This window comes from Heterocephalus glaber, unplaced genomic scaffold (genome assembly GCF_053883595.1).
Source record: "Heterocephalus glaber isolate CG9 unplaced genomic scaffold, H.glaber_assembly_v1.0 deba00000676, whole genome shotgun sequence".
NCBI classification, from domain to species: domain Eukaryota; kingdom Metazoa; phylum Chordata; class Mammalia; order Rodentia; family Bathyergidae; genus Heterocephalus; species Heterocephalus glaber.
In genome coordinates this window covers 23,529,665-23,547,836 of record NW_028258156.1, presented here as the reverse complement: position 1 = coordinate 23,547,836, position 18,172 = coordinate 23,529,665, and positions in this window count along the sequence as shown.

The window sequence follows — 18,172 nt, the reverse complement described above, 5'->3', positions numbered from 1 at the left end:
CCAGTTCATTTTAATTTCTTGAGACACGGTGTTGCTATGCGGTCCTCGCTGACCTTAAATTATGTAATCCAGGCTGGGTTTGAACTCACTGAGAGTTCCCTGCCTCCGTGTCCTGAGTGCTGGGATTATAGTGCATGCTGTGTTTATAGTAACCCAGTGTATGACCATGCCACATTAAAAAAAAAAAAAATGATTTACTGATCCTTTTCTCTTTTTTTCTCTTATTAACGGTGCTGGGGATCTAACCCAGGGTGTCCTGCATGCTAAGCAGGCGCTCTGCCACCAAACTACACCCCTGCCCTGTTAACACCTGAGCCCGCCCACGCATTCCTAGCTTTATAAAGCTGGGTGCGAGCCCGGGGTTCTCCACTTGTTCTGCCAGCAGGGGGCACTACAGGGAGCCCGGAGCCCGGAGAAGGCTGAAGGCTCCCACAGGCTCTCAACACCGGCCTGGCCAGGGCGCCGCAGGAACTGCTGCCAGCCTCCCCTTGTAGGCGCAGCAGCACCATCAGCACCTGGCAGCATGCTGCCCTTAGATCCGGATCCCAGCTCCCTCCTCTGAGCTTCTGAGGTCTTAACAACTCGGCACTCTTGGCTCTGTTCCCCGGTCCTATGGCTGGTGATTGGGCTGTCCCCAGCGTGGGCCATCGGAAGAGCGCTGGTGGGGGTGGGTGTGTGCGGACATTTCTAAAGGGAGGTGCTGGGTCACAGGCTGTTATGGTTCGTGTCTAGATGTCCCTCCAAAGCCTCATGTGGTCATAGGCTACTTTGGAGGTAGCTGAATCTAGAGTATGTGATTGATTCATGGTAGGGCTAGCATTAGGGGCGTGAGTGGTATCTGCCCTGAGTAGTCTGAATAAAAGGGGCAGTGTCCCCACCACAACCTTGCGGGGAGGGGGGGGGGCGGATCGAACTCCGGACCTTGCTCTTGCAAGGCAGGCAGTGGTATCACTGAGCTAAATGCCCAACCCTAATGAATGTCATTATATTGTATACCTAAAATGTACCAATAAAATTAATTTTAAAAAATTTTTTTAAAAAGATAAAAGGGGCAGGATGATGCTTTTAAGGTCCCTTGTTGCTTTTGGTGCTTCTAGCGCCATGAACTGTTGCCCCTCTTTCACTCTGCCTTGGAGCCAGCTGATTATGGACTGAAACCTCTACAAACTGTGAGCTAACTTTAACTTTGGGTGTCAGGTATTTTGTCTCAGCAATGAGAGAAAAGTAACTAAAACATAGGCTATGTCTGCTTTTGTTTTTAGCAGATACTGCCAAAAATATTTCCAAAATAATTACACCAATAATTGTGTTCATCTTAAGGCATTCCTGGTATTTCACACTGATTCTCAGAACTTTTTAAATTTATTTAAAAAGTCAATAAAGTCCACACTCCTGTGAATTAATCTGTAGTCCAGAATCTTTATGTTGCTGTGCTAAAGAAAACTGTATCAAGTTGCCTGAGGACGGACTTCTTTTATGCAGCACTGGGGTTGTGGGCTGGGCCTCTTACATGCTAGACCAGCATCCCACCAAGCTACCCCCAGCCCACACTTGGCGTGTGTGTGTGTGTGTGTGTGTGTGTGTGTGGTACTGGGGATCAAAGCCAATTGTGCTTTACTACTGAATTACATCACCACCCTTTTTTGATAACAGGGTCTTGCTAAACTGCCCAAGCCAGCCTCTAATTTGAAGTCCTCCTGCCTCAGTATTTGAAGTCCTCCTGCCTCAGTCTCCTGAATCACTAGGATTACAGGTGTGCATCACTATCTCTGGCTCAGAGTTTGCATTCTTAATTCCTCCAACAGTTCTTGGTAAATACCAGGTACTATTGAATCAATAAGAAGAAAAAGGGTGGGCATAGTGGTGTGCATCTATAATCCCAGCTACTCAGAAAGCTGTGGCAGAAGGATCATAAGGGTGAGGCCAGCCTGGAAAACTTGGTGGCTTAGTGAATTCTATCTCAAAAATGAAAAATAAAGCCTGGTGTGGTGGTGCACCCCTGTAATCCCAGCACTCAAGAGTCTAAGGCAGGAGGATTGCCATGAATTCAAGATCAGCCTGGGCTGCATACTGAGTTTGAGACCAGCTAGAACTACATAAAAGACGCTGTCTCAAAAAATGAAAATAAATAAATAAATAAATGCAGGCAGCCATGATGGCACACCCTTGTAATCCCAGCACCCAAGAGGCTGAGCCAGGAGAATTGCTCCAAGTTCAAGGACAGTTTGGGTTACATGGTGAGTTCAAGACCATTCTGAACTACATAGCAAGACCCTGTCTCAAAATAAACAAAATAAAAAGGTCTGGCGATGTAACTCAATGCAAAGCCCTAAGTTCAATCCCTGGTACCACAAATAAATAAGTAAAATCTATTCTTTCTAAAACAACAGTGTTACCAATTGCACAAATTTATTTTTATATACTACTGTATTAGTAGGTACGTCTTTCTTCTGAGTTTTCAAGTAATACAACTTTCCTAAAGTTCCATTGAGAGTAGTTAAAGCAGTATATATAAGAGACTAAGAGATATGGGGGCAGAGCAAGAGGAAGGCAAGGGGGTGTAAAAGAGGTGATATCTCCATGTACCAACTCCTCATGATGAATAATATTATGTACTATAAACACACACTAATAAACATTTAAATTTTTTTTATTTTGGTTTTTTGAGACAGGGTCTTGCTATGTAGCCAAGAGTGGCCTCAAACTTGCAGCGATCCTCCTGCCTCAGCCTCCTGAGTTCTGGGATCACAGGCATGCGCCACCACGCCTGGATAAAAATTTTAAATACATAAAATGAGGATGCTTTCATTGAAAAATACAATGAGGAAACAGAGCTACTCAACTAGAATTTCAGATAAATTTATTTTTGAACTTTCAGATACATATAGCATATTCTGTGATTCGTCACAGGCAGTGATTGGTCCCAGGGTTGTTGCAAGTAGAGGTCTCTTCTCATGCACTATTTGTCACCAGAGGAGAAGCAAACATGTTCTGATACCATCATGCAGCATGATATAGTATTTTCTATTTCTGTCTTCTCAGATATTTCTTCTGTTCTCATTCTTTTCCTCTCCTTTCCACTTCTGGTCTAATGCTAAATGCAGATCACCTAACACCTAGAGAATCTAGTTGGGTACTGCCTCACCCATCTATTGCTGTATAACACAACAACCCAGACTCATCACTCAAGACAACAGTTGTTTATTCTTTCTCACAGTTCTCTGAGCTATCTGGGAAGTTCTGGTTTCACCTGGGCTTGCTCATGCTGCCACATCCATCTGGTGGCTCCCTGTGGCTGGAAAGGCAAGATGGCCATGTTTATACATCTGGGGCCACAACAGGACTGACCAGAAGGCTGGGCCCTCTCTCTCCATGTGGTCTTTTTTCATTAAGTACCTACCTGAGCTTCCTAGATAGCAAGTTCCATGAGAGCAGACACATGAGCTGTGTGAACCCAGTGTCACTTTGTATTAGCCACTCTCCCATCACTGGGATGAAATACCCAACACCCACAACTTAAAGAGGAGAGGTTTATTTGGCTCACAGTTACCAATGGGTCTGGTCCAAAGTTAGCTGGCTGCAAGGCAGAAACAGCATAGCAGAAGGGCTGGGTGGAGGAAAGCTGCTCATCTTGGGGCAGCCAGCAAGCAGAGAGAGAGGAGGAGCCAGGGATAAGAATATATGCTTCCAGGTCCTACCCCCAGTGACCAGCTCCAATCAGGCTCCTACCAGCACATTCAGCTATGAACTCATCAATGGATGGATCCACTGATGAATATAGCACCCCATGATCCAATCACCTTACACACACATGAGATTTGGGGGGAGATTTTAGATATCAACCCATAACATTCCACCCTGGCCCTCAAAAGACTCATGTCCATCTCATTATGCAAAATGCATTTAATTCATCTCTAAGAGTTGCCAAAGTCATAATGGTTCTAGCATTGTTTAAAAGTCAAAGTTTCGGGGCCGGGGATTTAGCTCAGTGGTTTCGCCGCCTGCTGCACAAGTGCAAGGACCCAAGTTCAATCCCCAGTACCAAAAAAACCCCCAAAAACCAAAACAAAACAAAACAAAAAAGTCAAAGTCTCCTCTAAGAGTCAACACAACCTCTTAGCTGTGAGCCGCTATAAAAATCAAAGAGAAAGTTAAACATTTCTAACATACAATGGCATGGGGTAACCATTCTCATTCCAAAAGGGAAGAATAAGGGCATGGACAGGAATTAGACCAAAGCTAGCCCAAAAACCAGAAGGGCAAATATTAAATCCTGTGGCTCTACATCCATGTCCTAATGCTAGCTATAACCCTTACCATAACCATGCTCTCCTGGGCCCGAACTTTATATGAGATTCTTTCCTGATGAAACTGCATACTTTTCACATCTGCTTTTCTCTCCTGATTTGCACTGTAGCTCTGGCTAAAAGCAGTCAGCATTACTCATGCCAAAGCCTGAACATTGGGCTGCTTTGAAACTTCCTCCACCACATCAATTAGTCCACCACTTTTAAATTCAGTCTCACACCTCATCTTAATACATGGACAGAACATATACAAATTCTTTGCCAGAATTGCCTTTGTTCCAGTTTCTGATAAAGTCCTTGTTCACAACTGAAACCTCCTGAGCCTGGACTTTACTGTCTGAATTCCTATCAGCATTCTGGTCTCCTGAGCTCTGACCAGTATTGACTATGAAGTGCTACTTGCAACGTTCTAAAACTTCTCTAGCCTGCATCTCCAAACTTTTCCAAATTCCTCTTACAAAGGCTTCTGAACCAGAGTCAGGTATAGTCAAGGTAATGACCCCACTTCCCTGATATCAATTTTCTGTTGTTAGGACAAAATAACTAACACAATTTAAAGGAAGAGAGGTTTGTTTTATTTTGTTTTGTTTTGAGACAAGTTCTCGCTATGCAGTTCAGGCTGGCCTTGAACCCATCATATAGCCTAGGAAGGCCGTGATGCTCCTGCCTCAGGCTCCCAAGTGCTGAGATTATAGGTATGTCCCTGTGAGAGGTTTATTTTGGCTCACAATTTTTAGGGGATTCAGTCCATGGCTGGCTGGAAGGCAGAAAGGGCATGGCATAAGGGCATGGCAGAAAACTGCCAATCAACCCAAGGCAGCCAGAAACCAGAGAAAGAGAAGGGAAAAGGCAGGGACAAGAGTAAAACCTTGCAGGTCATACCTCCAATGACTCCCTTGAACCAGGCCCCACCTCCTAACAGCACAGTCAGTGATGAACTCTTCAGTGGCTGAATCCACTGATGAGTATGACACCCTATGATCCAGTCACCTTCCACACACATGAGACTCTTGGGGGACATTTTAGATCTAAACTATAACACATTTCTACAACATTCTATGGGTGCCAACAAATCTTAAGGCGAGATTTGTTGCAAAAAAAGCAAAAAAAAGAATGGATTCAATGAGGCATGATTCATGATAGTCACTGAATAATAACCTCCCAGAAGTGAGTATGTAGTATACACACATATATATATATTCCTGTTGGACCTCAAGGGAAGCCTGCTTGCCCTGTACTAATGCGAGCCAACCATTTTAAAGCAATCATGAGAACCAAATAGTATCATGGAATATACATTACATTTATCATGTAATTTCTGGTTAAAAGAATGTTTTCAGCCAGGCATGGTGGTGCACGCCTGTAATCCCAGCACTGGGGAGGCTGAGTCAGGAGGATCACTGCCAGTTCAAGGCCAACTGGACTACATAGTGAGTTCAATGCCAGCCTGAACTATAGAGTGAGACACTGTCCCGAAAAACAAAAAGAAAGGGCTGGAGATTTAGCTCAGTGGTTCTGCCACCTGCCTTGCAAGCACAAGGACCCGAGTTCGATCCCTGGTACCAACAAAAAAAAAGGAGAGAAGGAAGAGGAGGAAGAGGAGGAGGAGGAAGAAGAGGAGGAGGAGGAGGAGGACAAAGAGGAGGAAGACAAGGAACAAGGGTGAGAGTGCTCATGATAACCATATGAGCAGGCCCACTTCAGTAGTAGAATCAAGGCTCCTGCAACCTAGTCCAAAGTTCCAAGGAGAAAATTGAGTTGACAGTCATATATTTATACACATGCACATAAAGCACCACTAGAAATTAGATATTTAAACTGTGTGCAAACAAATAAACCAAACACCATGAAAGCAAACTTACCTGCTAATAGCTCCTGGCAAGTATTAAAATCAATTTACAGGAGATAGTGATGTTGGAATTGTCCAGAAAATGAGTTCCACAGAGAAACATAGACAAAAAAGCTCACCATGCATATTTTCAGTGGGATAAAGTCTGAAAAATAGGCCAATGTCTTTAAAAATACAAATAAATACAATCGCAACCAGGGACAGAGGAACATCCTGCATTTGAATATCTATGACCCTTTGGGAACCCCTCACCTGCAGCACCTTGGACAGAGGAAATGGTGAGTGGTTTTCTTTTGTTCACCTAGGTAGTTCTCAGGGGCTTGTGTTTAGGATTCTTAGACCCTTGGGCCAGGGATTTAGCTCTGAGTTTGATCTCCGGTACCGAAAAAAAGGAAAAAAAAAAGATATAGACCCTACTTGGCCTGTGAACCTACTTAGGCCACTTCCTCTTTTCCTTTTTTTTTTTTTGGTAGTGGGGATTGAACTTGGGTCCTTGCACTTGCGCAGCAGGCGGCGAAACCACTGAGCTAAATCCCTGGCACCCTTTTTTCTTTTCTTTTTTTTTTTTTTTGAGATAGGGTCTCACTATGTAGTTCAGGCTGGCCTTGAACTCACTATATAGCCCACGTTGGCCTTGAAGCTTGAACTCACAGCAATTCTCCTGTCTCTGCCTCCTGAGTTGCTGGCATTACAGCATGAATCATCACACCTGGCTTCACTTCCTCATCTTAGGGTGAAGCTGTATTCTAAATAATTTTTCCCCAGAATTAGTCTGTTGAACTACCTAACACTGTTGTGTTTTTTGTTTTGTTTTGGGTGTTGGTACTGGGAATTGAACCCAGGGTCTTCACACTACATTCCCAGGCCCCTTTTTAATTTTGAGACAAGGTCCTGCTATTACAGACAGGTAAGTTAGACACAAAATTAATAAGCAGTGAGAGAGAGAGAAAGCCATCAAGGAAGTCAGTGCAAAAGCTGAAGCACATGAAAATTGTGGCTGCCAGTGAATTTGAAGAGAACCAGGCCCCAGGCCTCCCTGGAGATAAACAGCAGCTTGAGAGTGCACTGTATCCCCAGTACACTGTAACTAGCAGCACCTGGTCCTGAGAGCCCAAGAGAGTGCATCAGATACGTAGGTGAGGGACCAGAACACGACCCGTACTCCCATCCCTCTCCAGGAATCCTTTGTTCTTTCCACGTGAGAAGTTATCGATGAGCCCAAGTAGATGAGCTCGCCACAGACCCCTGATGCATGCCTTGCTTCCCTATTGGACAATATTAGCTAAGCAATTAAACTCGGAATCCTACAGGTTAATTGTAGCTCAACCCACAGTTACTCCAGTTGCAATTCTGCTGTGTGAAGTGACCTTGATGAAGAGCCTTGGCGGCCACCCACTCAGGCCCCCCTGGAAACCCAGGAGCTCTTCTCCTCCTTACTCCCATGAAATTCCCCTAAACTCCTCCTTTGGTTGGAGGCTTCATTCCTCGATGTTGTGAGACCACGAGCTGTGTTCATAAGGTAACACTGCCAAATTGGTAAGTTGACCAGGCTGGGCTGGAGCTTGCGATCCTCCCTGCCTCAGCCTCCCAGAGTGCTGGGATTGCAGGCATGTGGCACCATACCTGGATAAAATTGTTTTCCTTTCTTTTCTTTCTTTCTTTCTTTCTTTCTTTCTTTCTTTCTTTCTTTCTTTCTTTCTTTCTTTCTTTCTTTCTTCTTTCTTTCTTTCTTTCTTTCTTTTTCTTTCTTTTTGGTCTTTTTGAGACAGGGTCTCACTATGTAGTTCAGGCTGGCCTTAAACTCACTATGTAGCCCAGGCTGGCCTCAAACTTGTGGCAATCCTCCTGCCTCAGCCTCCTGTGTGCTGCATGCTTCACCACACCCAGCTTACTATGAAAAGGTTTTGACCAAGCAGAGGACCCCCAGATCCTCCAGGGCTCCCAAGACAGGATGCTAAGAGCTTCTGGTTAAATGAATCACAGTGGTCCTCAGGGTGAGCACACAGTTCTCGGGACACTGGAGGGAAATCTCCCAGAGGGTTGGGAGAGGTTCTTTGGTCTAAAAAAGTAATAAACATAGATTACTGGTCAGTGAAGCCATATTAATGTACAAAGCAGGAAGCAATGAACAAACACAGGATTCAGGAATCTGGCAGGAATGATCTCAGAAGCTGCTGGACTCCTGCCCGGTATGGAGAGTGCAAGGTGTTAGACTCAGACCTCTGCGGCGAGCAGGTCACTGCATGGCCACATGGGCCCGGTTCATGTGCAGATCACTAGCTGCAAAGTAGTCTGGAAAATCAGGTCTTTGGCTGTCCTGCCTCTCTGAATAGATGACAAGTAAAGTGGGTACTGACAGAACCAAGCCGAGGATCCAGGACAGTGGGAGAGGAGGAAATGGTCCTTTCATCTGGGTGGAGAGTCATGATACCTAGTGATCCTGAGGGAATTAAGGAGAAAGAGAGCCATGGGGAGAGGGCAAGGTACTGGGATACTTCCTGCAGGGCCGGCCAAGGACTAAACCTGAGGCTGCTTGTCTCCAGGTTTGTTATCATACAAGAGGATGTATTTCATTATCTAAACTGCTTTAAGATTTTTGTTGTTTTTTGAGACAGCGTCTCACTATGTAGCTCAGGCTGGCCTCAAACTCACAGCAATCCTCCTGCCTCAGCCTCCCAAATTCTGGGATTACAGGCTGTGATTTCTCAAACTTTTCATGTCAGTTTAGAAAAAAGAAACACCTAGGAATCAATCTAATGAAGGATGTAAAAGACCTTTACATTGGGCTGGGGATTTAGCTCAGTGGTGCTGCTGCCTGCTTTGCAAGCACAAGGTCCTGAGTTCAATCCCTGGTACCAAAAAAAAAACAAAAAACCCTTTTGCACAGCAAGAGAAACTACCAACAGAGAGAAAAGACAACCCACAGTGTGGGAAAATTTTTTGCCAGCTATTCTTCAGACAAAAGACTACTATCTAGAATCTATAAAGATCTCAAAAAAATCAGACCCCTCAAATTTAAAGACCCAATCCAAAAATAGCCATCTGAAATGAACAGACACTTCTCAGATGAAGAAGTAGGAATAGCAAAAAATATATGAAAAAATACCACCTGCCTGGCAAGCCTAAGGACCCAAGTTTGATCCCTGGTACCAAAAAAAAGAAAAGAAAAAATGTTCAACATCACTGGTCATTTGAGAGATGCAAATTAAAAACAACACTGAGGGCTGGGGATTTAGCTCAGTGGTTTTGCCGCCTGCTGCGCAAGCACAAGGACCCGAGTTCGATCCCCGGTACCAAAAAAAGAAGAAATAATAGTAAATCCAGAAGCTGATAAAGTATGTCAGTAGGTCTGTGGATGAAGGTAGGAACTATATCTCTGTAAACTGGCACAAAAAGAGAAAATATAGTAAAGAAAAAGAATGATAAAAATCTTACAAGTTGGATGAAATAAGTCCAAATGTAAGCTATAATCATATACATAAAGAGATTTTTATAGTTATGCATTAACAGACTGATTTTCAGATTGGATAAACTTTTTTGGCTATATATTGGAGGCTGATCAGACCTCCAATCACCTGACCAAGGCTAGGGCGACAGTAGAACAAAAGACAAGATAAGATCCTCACTGCAAAAATGGGGGCCCCCCCAATGGTCAAAGCTCTTACAAGGGTAAGATGTTGTCTCCTGGAACTTGCCACTATTTATTGAACACACAGCTTCTTGAAGGGGTGAGGGGTGATGCAGGGAACACTGGAGTGGAGAGCACTGATGCGAGCAGGGTCCTAGCAACAAGGGAACAAGACATTCTAGCAGGAACAGCTCATTGATTAATGGGAACTTTGTTTATTCCCATAGATTAATTTCTGCCTCTATAGAAGTTTTGTGATGAGCCATGTTGCCCTTAGAAGACTTCACAGTGTCACAGATCATTGAGACCTCTGCTATAACCAGTGACACAGGGAGTTGTTCCTTTCCCACACACCAACTGCTAGCTCTTCCAACAAGCCATTGTGGGCTATAGGCAGACACAAACTTTTATTTATTTATTTATTGGTACCGGGGATCAAACTCGGGACCTCGTGCTTGCAAGGCAGGCGCCGGAACCACTGAGCTAAATCCTCGGCCCAGGCTCAAACTTTTAATATGAAAAGCCAATTTATAAATCTGCAACTTGCTCAAGGCGGTCTCCATTAGCTATATACAAGAAACGTACAGGGTGGGGATTTAGCTCAGTGGTTTCACTGCCTGCTGTGCAAGCACAAGGACCTGAGTCCGATCCCCGGTACCAAAAAAAAAGAAACTTACCTATAGAAAGCCATACAACAAAGCCAAGTGTGGTGGCACTTGCCTGTATACCCAATTCCTCGGGAGGCTGAAACAGGAGGATCACTTGAGCCCTGGAGTTAGAGGCCAGCCTGAACAACACAGTGAGACTTGTCTCGAAAAAAAAAAAAGAAAAAAAAAAGTCACATAAGGTAAAGGCAAATTTCTAAAAAAATTACATGGGAAAATAGGGAAATAAATGAATGAGAAAATCTTGTGCAAATACCAAAAGAGAGCTTAAGTGGGTAATATAAAAATATAATTTAGGAATATGATGGACTAAAGGTTTGTGTGCCTCTGAAATTCATATGTTGAGCCAGATGTGGGGATGCACACCTGTAACCCCAGCGTTCAGAAGGCTGATTAGGGGGACTGCCATGAGTTCAAGGCCAGCCTGGGCTATAGTGAGATCCTGTCTCAAGACCCCTGCCAAAAAAAAAACCAAGAGGAAAAGCATTCACAGAGGGGTAGTGTTGCTGGGTGGACCCTTGGCCGAGCAGCTCTGAGATGAGGGCTACATGCAGAAAGTTTCTTGGAAGGTGTTCTCGGGGTCCAGTCATGGAGGCTGGACAGAGGGCAAAGTGCAGCTGTGCCAGGTCTCGGCGACCCCACAGCAGCTTTGGAACTAGAATAGCTCGCCGAGATTCCCTCCCAACACAGTTGGCTGGCTGCAGCTTTCTATCCAAGGGACCACTCATTAGATTGTGTAAGTTCAAGGCCAGCCTGGACTACATAGGGAGACTCAAAAAACACAGATAAACAAACAAACAAACAAACAAACAAATAAATAATAGGAATTTTGATAGTGATTGCATTATATCTGTAGATCTACATGGGGGTTATTACAGATATTTTGTGGTTTTGGGGGAGGGTTTTTTTTGCTTAAATTCTTTTATTGGTACATTTTAGGTATACAATATGTTTACATTTATCATTGGGTGCTTGTACCTGTTACATGATGTATCTTGGTTCTTATTTTTCCCCCTTCCCCTGCCCTCCCTTCAACCCCTCCATCCCTCCCTATTTACAAAGACTTTATTTCCATTTTTTCCTTTTCTCATAATTTTTCCTTTCCCTTCTTTCCTTTCCCCTTCCCCTCCAACTTTCCCTACCCCTTTGGACCTTTTCTTCCTACTTCAAATTATCAATTATTCATTATTACAGATATTTTGTAGTGACCTTTTTATTATCCATAAATGAAATTCATTGATCAGGCAGTTTCTCCTCACATAGGATTCCATAATGCTCCAACTTACTACAAAGCAGAGGTAAAGAAAACAAACATTTCAAGCTGGGCGTGATAGCAAACCCCAGCACTCTGGGAGGTGAAGGAAGGCAGGAGGATTGCTCAGCTGGGGCAACTTAGTGACTCAGTAAGATCTAATCTAAAAAATTTAAAAAGCCAGACCTGGTGGTGCACGCCTGTAAACCCAGAACTCGGGAGGCTGAGGAAGGAGGACTGTGGTGAGTTTGAGGCCAGTCTCAACTACACAGTGAGTTTGAGGCCAGCCTGGACTACATAGCAAGAGCCTGTCTCAAAACACCAAAAAATAAAAATTAAATTTAAAAAAAACAAAAAGACTAGGGTTGTAGCTCAGTGCAAAAGCCCTGGGTTCAGTCCCCTGTACATACTTGAAAAATAAGAAGGCATTTCGATAAATGTATGTGAGCAGGTGTGACTACACACAGGCTGCCTTTCTGTGAGATGTCGGATGTCTTTGGCTTCCACCCATTACAACACCAACAGTGCCGCCCTGTCACAACAGACACCCTACACCCCAAACTCTGAGAAGCCAGACAGAGAGGAAAACACCGTAAACTGGGAGTCAGAGAGGAGACTGCTCGCTCTGCCCAATCACTTTCCCACTCTTGGGCTCCCTTCCCTCCGAGACTGCAGACTCTGTCTGTGTCCCCTGGCTGCTGAGGGCCGTGGCCACTGCTCTCACTGCTGGCCCAGCAAAGCAGAACTGCTGGAGAGTGGACAACAGCAACGTGCATACCTGATGGCCAATTCAAGGACAGAAATGGCACCCAAGAGTTTCGATCTTTTTGGTGTAGGACTTGTCATCTTCTAGGATTTGTTAACTACACACAAAATGCCGGCCAATGATAGACAGCTTTTGTTGCAACCCTTGTTTACCATTTACACACACACAGACATATCAAAGTCTCTCTTCAGATACAGTTATGGCTGTGTCCCCCCAAAGCCTAATGTGGTCATAGGCACGGCTTTTTCAGAGGATCTAGAGTGTGTGACACTAGAACTGATTCATGGTGCAATGCTACTCTCAAGGGCACTAGGATTAAGGCTGTGAGTGTTGCCCATCCTAAGTAACCTGGATAAAATATAAGGGATAGAAAGGGCTGTGGTCATCCCTTGTTGCTTTCTACCTTCAGCTCACCACGAACTGCTTCTCTTCTGTGATGCCCCTCTGCCATGCCATTCTGCCTTGGAGTCAGCTGACTATGGACTGAAACCTCTACACTGTGAGCCAAATAAACCTTTCTTCCTTTAACTTTGGGTGCCAGGTATTTTGTCTCAGCAACAAGAAAAGTAACTAAGACATTCTCTACATTAAATTTATTAATTTTTTAATTATTATTTTTATTCTTTGAGACAGGGTCTCACTAGGCAGTTCAGGCTGCCTTGAACTCACTACATAGTCCGGGCTGGTCTCCAACTCACCATGATCCTGCTGCCTGGGCCTTCTGAGTGCTGGGGTTACAGCTGTGTGCCACCACACCCAGCTTATCAATCTAATTTTGAACACTTTGCAATTGCCATAGCTTTTTATTTATTTTGGTACCAGGGATCGAACTTGGGACCTTGCGCGTTCGAGGCAGGTGGTGGAACTACTGAGCTAAATCCCCAGCCCTTTTATTGCCTCTTTATGGAAGATTTTGGGATTTCTGAAGTTTCGTCAAAATGTGTGCATCTTTTTAATCAGTTTGATATTGGTGGGTCGTATTTTTCTTCAGCTGGAGGCCATTTTCTTCTATTATTTATTTCCCCACTCTTGCTTTTGTTCTCTCCCCTGCAGTATGTGGTGATTTGCATTCTGAGCAGCTTCCTCTGCCCGGTCTCTGGGGCCTCCCCGCCACCTGCCCTGCCGTCCATCACAACACCCGCTTGGCAGCTGCTCCCTCGAGGCACAGTGGATTCCTCACTGAGGTGGGGTCTGCAGTGGCCCCCGTGGCCTTGGGTGTGAGATGGCTCAGTCAGGAGAGCTCCTCTGGGGGTGGAGCAGGGTCAGAGTTCCTGTCCATCCATCCGGACAGAGAACAGTTCCCTGCTCAACCCCAAGGGCAAATGCGCTTGCAGCAAGGCCTAGAGGCCCAGTGCTTGGCAATGTGCTCCACAAATGTTTGAGTGAATAAATAATGAAAGAGGAGAGGGGAGGGAGCACAGACCCCGAAATTCCAGGTATGCCTCCTTGATGAATTACCTGAAGTGCCCTCCTGGCTTAGCCCTGCTTTGTATTTGTTGACTTTTTCTTTTGAGACAGGGTCTGGCTGTACAGTCCAGGCTGGCCCTAAATTCACTACATAGCCCAGGCTGGCCTCCAACTCAGTGATCCTCCGGCCTCAGCCTGAGTACTGGAATGACAGATGTGTGCCACTCATGGCGCTCCTCCTGCCTCACCCTTTTGAGTTCTGGGATTTTGAAATACAGCTTTATGATACTGCAGAGCTTTCCTTTCCCAAGCCTCTATTTGGACTTTTGGACTAGTTCTCTCCTGCTATAAGTGCATATGTGTAGAGGAAGACAGTAGGAACAACATTCCAGGAGCACCTGAGGCCAGATCTACCTGCACAGGTGAACACGACACTTTTCCTGAGCTGGCGAGGCAGGAATGTCTGTGAAATGAATCCTGCGTGTTTTTCCCACACAGACACTATTAGATACGTCCCTGAGCTATGGCGCATTTAAATAAGCTAGCCCTTACTTTCTGACATTATCCATATCACAGGTTCCTCCTAATTCACACACAGGGCTGTAAGAAGCCAAGGTGGCTCAGGAAAGAGACTTCAGCTCCACTTTACAGGACACATCATCAGGAAAAGACTCACAGAGGGTGAGGTCAAAGGAAGGTGGCATCTCTTGTTAAATGGGGGTCTATATCCTCTTGACCAAGCTTTTTGGTAGTGAAACGTTTCTGTCAAAATAGGTAATAAGATGTATGTCAAGGCCAGGAATGGAGGACACATCTGTAATCCCAGCACTCTGGGAGGCTGAGGCAGGATAATCAAGTTCAAGCTTACCTGGACAATTTAGCAATTTAGCAAGACTGTCTCAAAATGTAAAAAGTGCTGGGGATGTAGCTCAGTGCAAAGGCCCTGAATTCAATCCCCAATACTGAAAAAAAAAAGTATCGAATATTACTTTTGTAACTAGGAAGAGAGAAATGGAAAATAGGATGGGTGCGGCTAATAAAGAGCCGTGTGTGTGGAGGTCTAAGAACAGTTCCACTCTGCACTGGACCATGCTGTGAGTGCAGGGGTGAATCGGACCAGAGCTGAAACAAAAGTGCTCCCCACAGCACCTCAGGGCTTCATCCTGGAGAGCTGTGTGCAGTTCACCAAAGACATTCCAAACAAGCCATCTGCAGCTTTTAACCAAACCTTCAGGAGGCGGGAGACAACCCACAGAGCAGAAAATATCAGCCCATCACACAGTTGAGAAGGCATTTGGACCTAGAGTATAGAAAGAGCACTCTGTACTCAACGACATGAACTCAAATAATCCCCTACGAGGGGCAAAAGGCATCAATGGATGATGTTTCGCCAAAGACCAACAAATGGCCAAGAAGCACACATACAAAACACGTTCAACAAGGGCCAGGGATTTAGCTCAGTGGCACAGCACCTGCTTTGCAAGTGCCAGGTCCTGAGTTCGATCCTCGGTACCAAAAAAAAAAAAAAAAAAAAAAAAAAAACAGGGCCAAGGATTTAGCGCAGTGGTTCCAGCGCCTGCCTTGCAAGCCCAAGGTCCCGAGTTTGATCCCCGATACCAAAAAAAAAAAGAAAGAAAAAGAAAACAAAAAACCCCCCACGTTCAACATAACTGGTCGTTTGGGAACACGGATGCACGCCAAGGCAAGACGGCATTGCATACCTGCCGGGATGCCTTTGAGGGAGACAGTAGATGCAGTGCTGGCGAGCACACAGAGAACTGAAGCTGTTCGAGCTCCCAGCGGGACGTGGAATGCGTGGGTGCGCCGGGAAACAGGCTGGACGCACCTCCAGGACTGGAGTTGCCCTTACGGCCCCAGCTACGGCCTGGAGAAACAGAATGTGACCCACAGAAACTGGCACAAAATGTCTGCACCACCTTAGTCAGGTCACAGTGAAAACCGACGTCCACCCAGTGACCGATGGATTCAGGCTCCATGGGCCTATGAGGGCCTTTGAAGCGCTGATGTGAGCTTCCACGGCGAAGCTGGGAGGCTTATGCTGAGGGAAGGGATTATTGTGGAATGTAATTTCCATCAAGTGACTGGAACAGACAATACGCAGAGGCTGGAAATAGTTCTTGCCAAGAAAGTAGTGGTTGCCGGGTGGGGCCCGGGTGAAGGTGTTAAGTGACTGCTGATGGGAATAGGTTTTGTTTTGTGGGGGGAGTGGGGATTGAGCCCGAGGTCTTTGCACTCAGCTACATTCCCAGCCCAGTTTTTAAAAATCATTTATTGGTTTATTTTGTCTCTACTAAACACATTAGTCATTGTCATTTAAATATCTGACTTCATTAGAAACCCTTTCAACACTTTTCCTCCCTCCTGCCATAAAAAATGGAGTAAGTAATTTGCTTTAAAAAGAAAAACCAACTATGAACAAGCATTCTGGTTTCCTCTCACACTTCTGTTTCTCAGGGACAGTCTGTAAATCAGTGAGACAGCAGGCTGGAGACTAAAATTCAAACCATCTTCCACTCAAAAGTGCTAAACTCTGGAATCTGCTCTCTATACCTGTCCTCTTCACATCCTAACCCAAGTACAACTGAAACCACTGATTTAAAAACTGTTAAATAGTGCTGATTTCCATCTGCTCTTTTAGTTGAAGTGTGGTTTTCAGTTTTGAGACAGGGCCTAAGTCACTAAATAGCCCAGGCTCAGCTCTGCCTAAATCATCTTAGCATCCTGCATAACCTGGGTTCTCAACTTTATGTGTTTAACCATTTATATTTCATGAGTTTGGAATTTAAAATCTAAATAGAGGCTGCACGAAGGATTAGGTTTGCATTATTTATAGATGCGAGAAAATTGCAGGGTGTTAACAGTTTAATTAACATTTCAAGCACCCTGAAATCTTTCAGAGCCCATTAACAATCATATTTGTTATGTGCTCCCTCTGTGAAGATATTTACTCCCAGTCACCATAAAACTTAATAACCCATAAAGCACTTCAAAATCATATTTAATGGGCCTTACTTCCAACCTACATAGTCCTAATTTTATAAATTACACCTTAATACCCAGAGGAATTTACCATTACATTGGTGATGTGCAGCGAAGAACAAGTGATCTTTCCTTAACGGTACTGTCCACTGTTGCAGCTGTGAGCACATGGCTGCTGGGCATGGGAATATGGCCAGTCTAGGTGGAGCTCCATGGGCGGGGTCGTAGATCAGTGGTAGAGTCCTTGCTGCCTGTGGATGAGGCCTGGGTTTGAGCCTCAGGACTGTGAAGCCCAAAGCCAAAACCCCAAATGGAGACATACCGTAAGTGTAAAATGCCCATTAGATTTTGAGGACTTAGTACAAAAAAGAGAACCTAAATTTTTTTTTTCAGACTGGGAATTGAACCCAGGGTTTTCACACTGAGCTACACTCTCAGCCCTTTTTATTTGGAGACAGGGTCTCACTAAGTTGATAAATTGTCTAGCTGGGCTTAAACTTGTGATTCTCTTGCCTCAGGTTCCTGGAGTGTTGTCATTAACAAGCATGTGCCACCACGTTTTTGTCTTTGGAGTTGGGGTCTTGCTGCATACCCCTGGCCTTAAACTTGTAGTGATTCTTCTGCCTCAGGGTCCCACAGTGCTGGGGTTACAGGTGTACACTACCATAGCTGGCTTGGTCCGTTTATATATATGGAATTAGAATAATTTTGTTCTGATGGTCCTGAGAATTTAACCCAGGGCCTCAGGCAGGCTAGGCAAGTGCTCTACCACTGAGCTATACCCCCTGACCAAGAGTTTTCTAAAATCTTAACTATAAGTTGAAATATTTTAGATACATTTGTTTAAATACAAAATTAAATTTCACCTGTTTCTTTTCACTTTCTTAATGTGGCTACTGGAAAAGTTTCAGTTACCAATAGTAGTCCCTGCCTTATCTTTGTTTTTGCTTTCCACAATTTCAGTAACCTGCAGTCAACCATGGTCTGAAAATCACTACAGTACAATAAAGTGGAGTAGGGGAGGAGAGACCACATTTATGTAACTTTTATTACAGCATAGTGTTAGATCTGTTCTATTTTATTACTAGTTATTGCTGCTAATCTTATGTGTATCTGTATAAAAAAACATGCAATCTCTAGGTCCCTGCTGTCTGAGGGCTGTTGGATGTGTTCCCTGCAGACCCAGAAGCCACTGTACACAAAAACACAACTCACCTTGTTCTAGAGAACAGGGTTTCTGAGGGGACCATCAATACGCAGTAGGAGACACAGGGTCTAAGAAACCTGTCATGATAGTT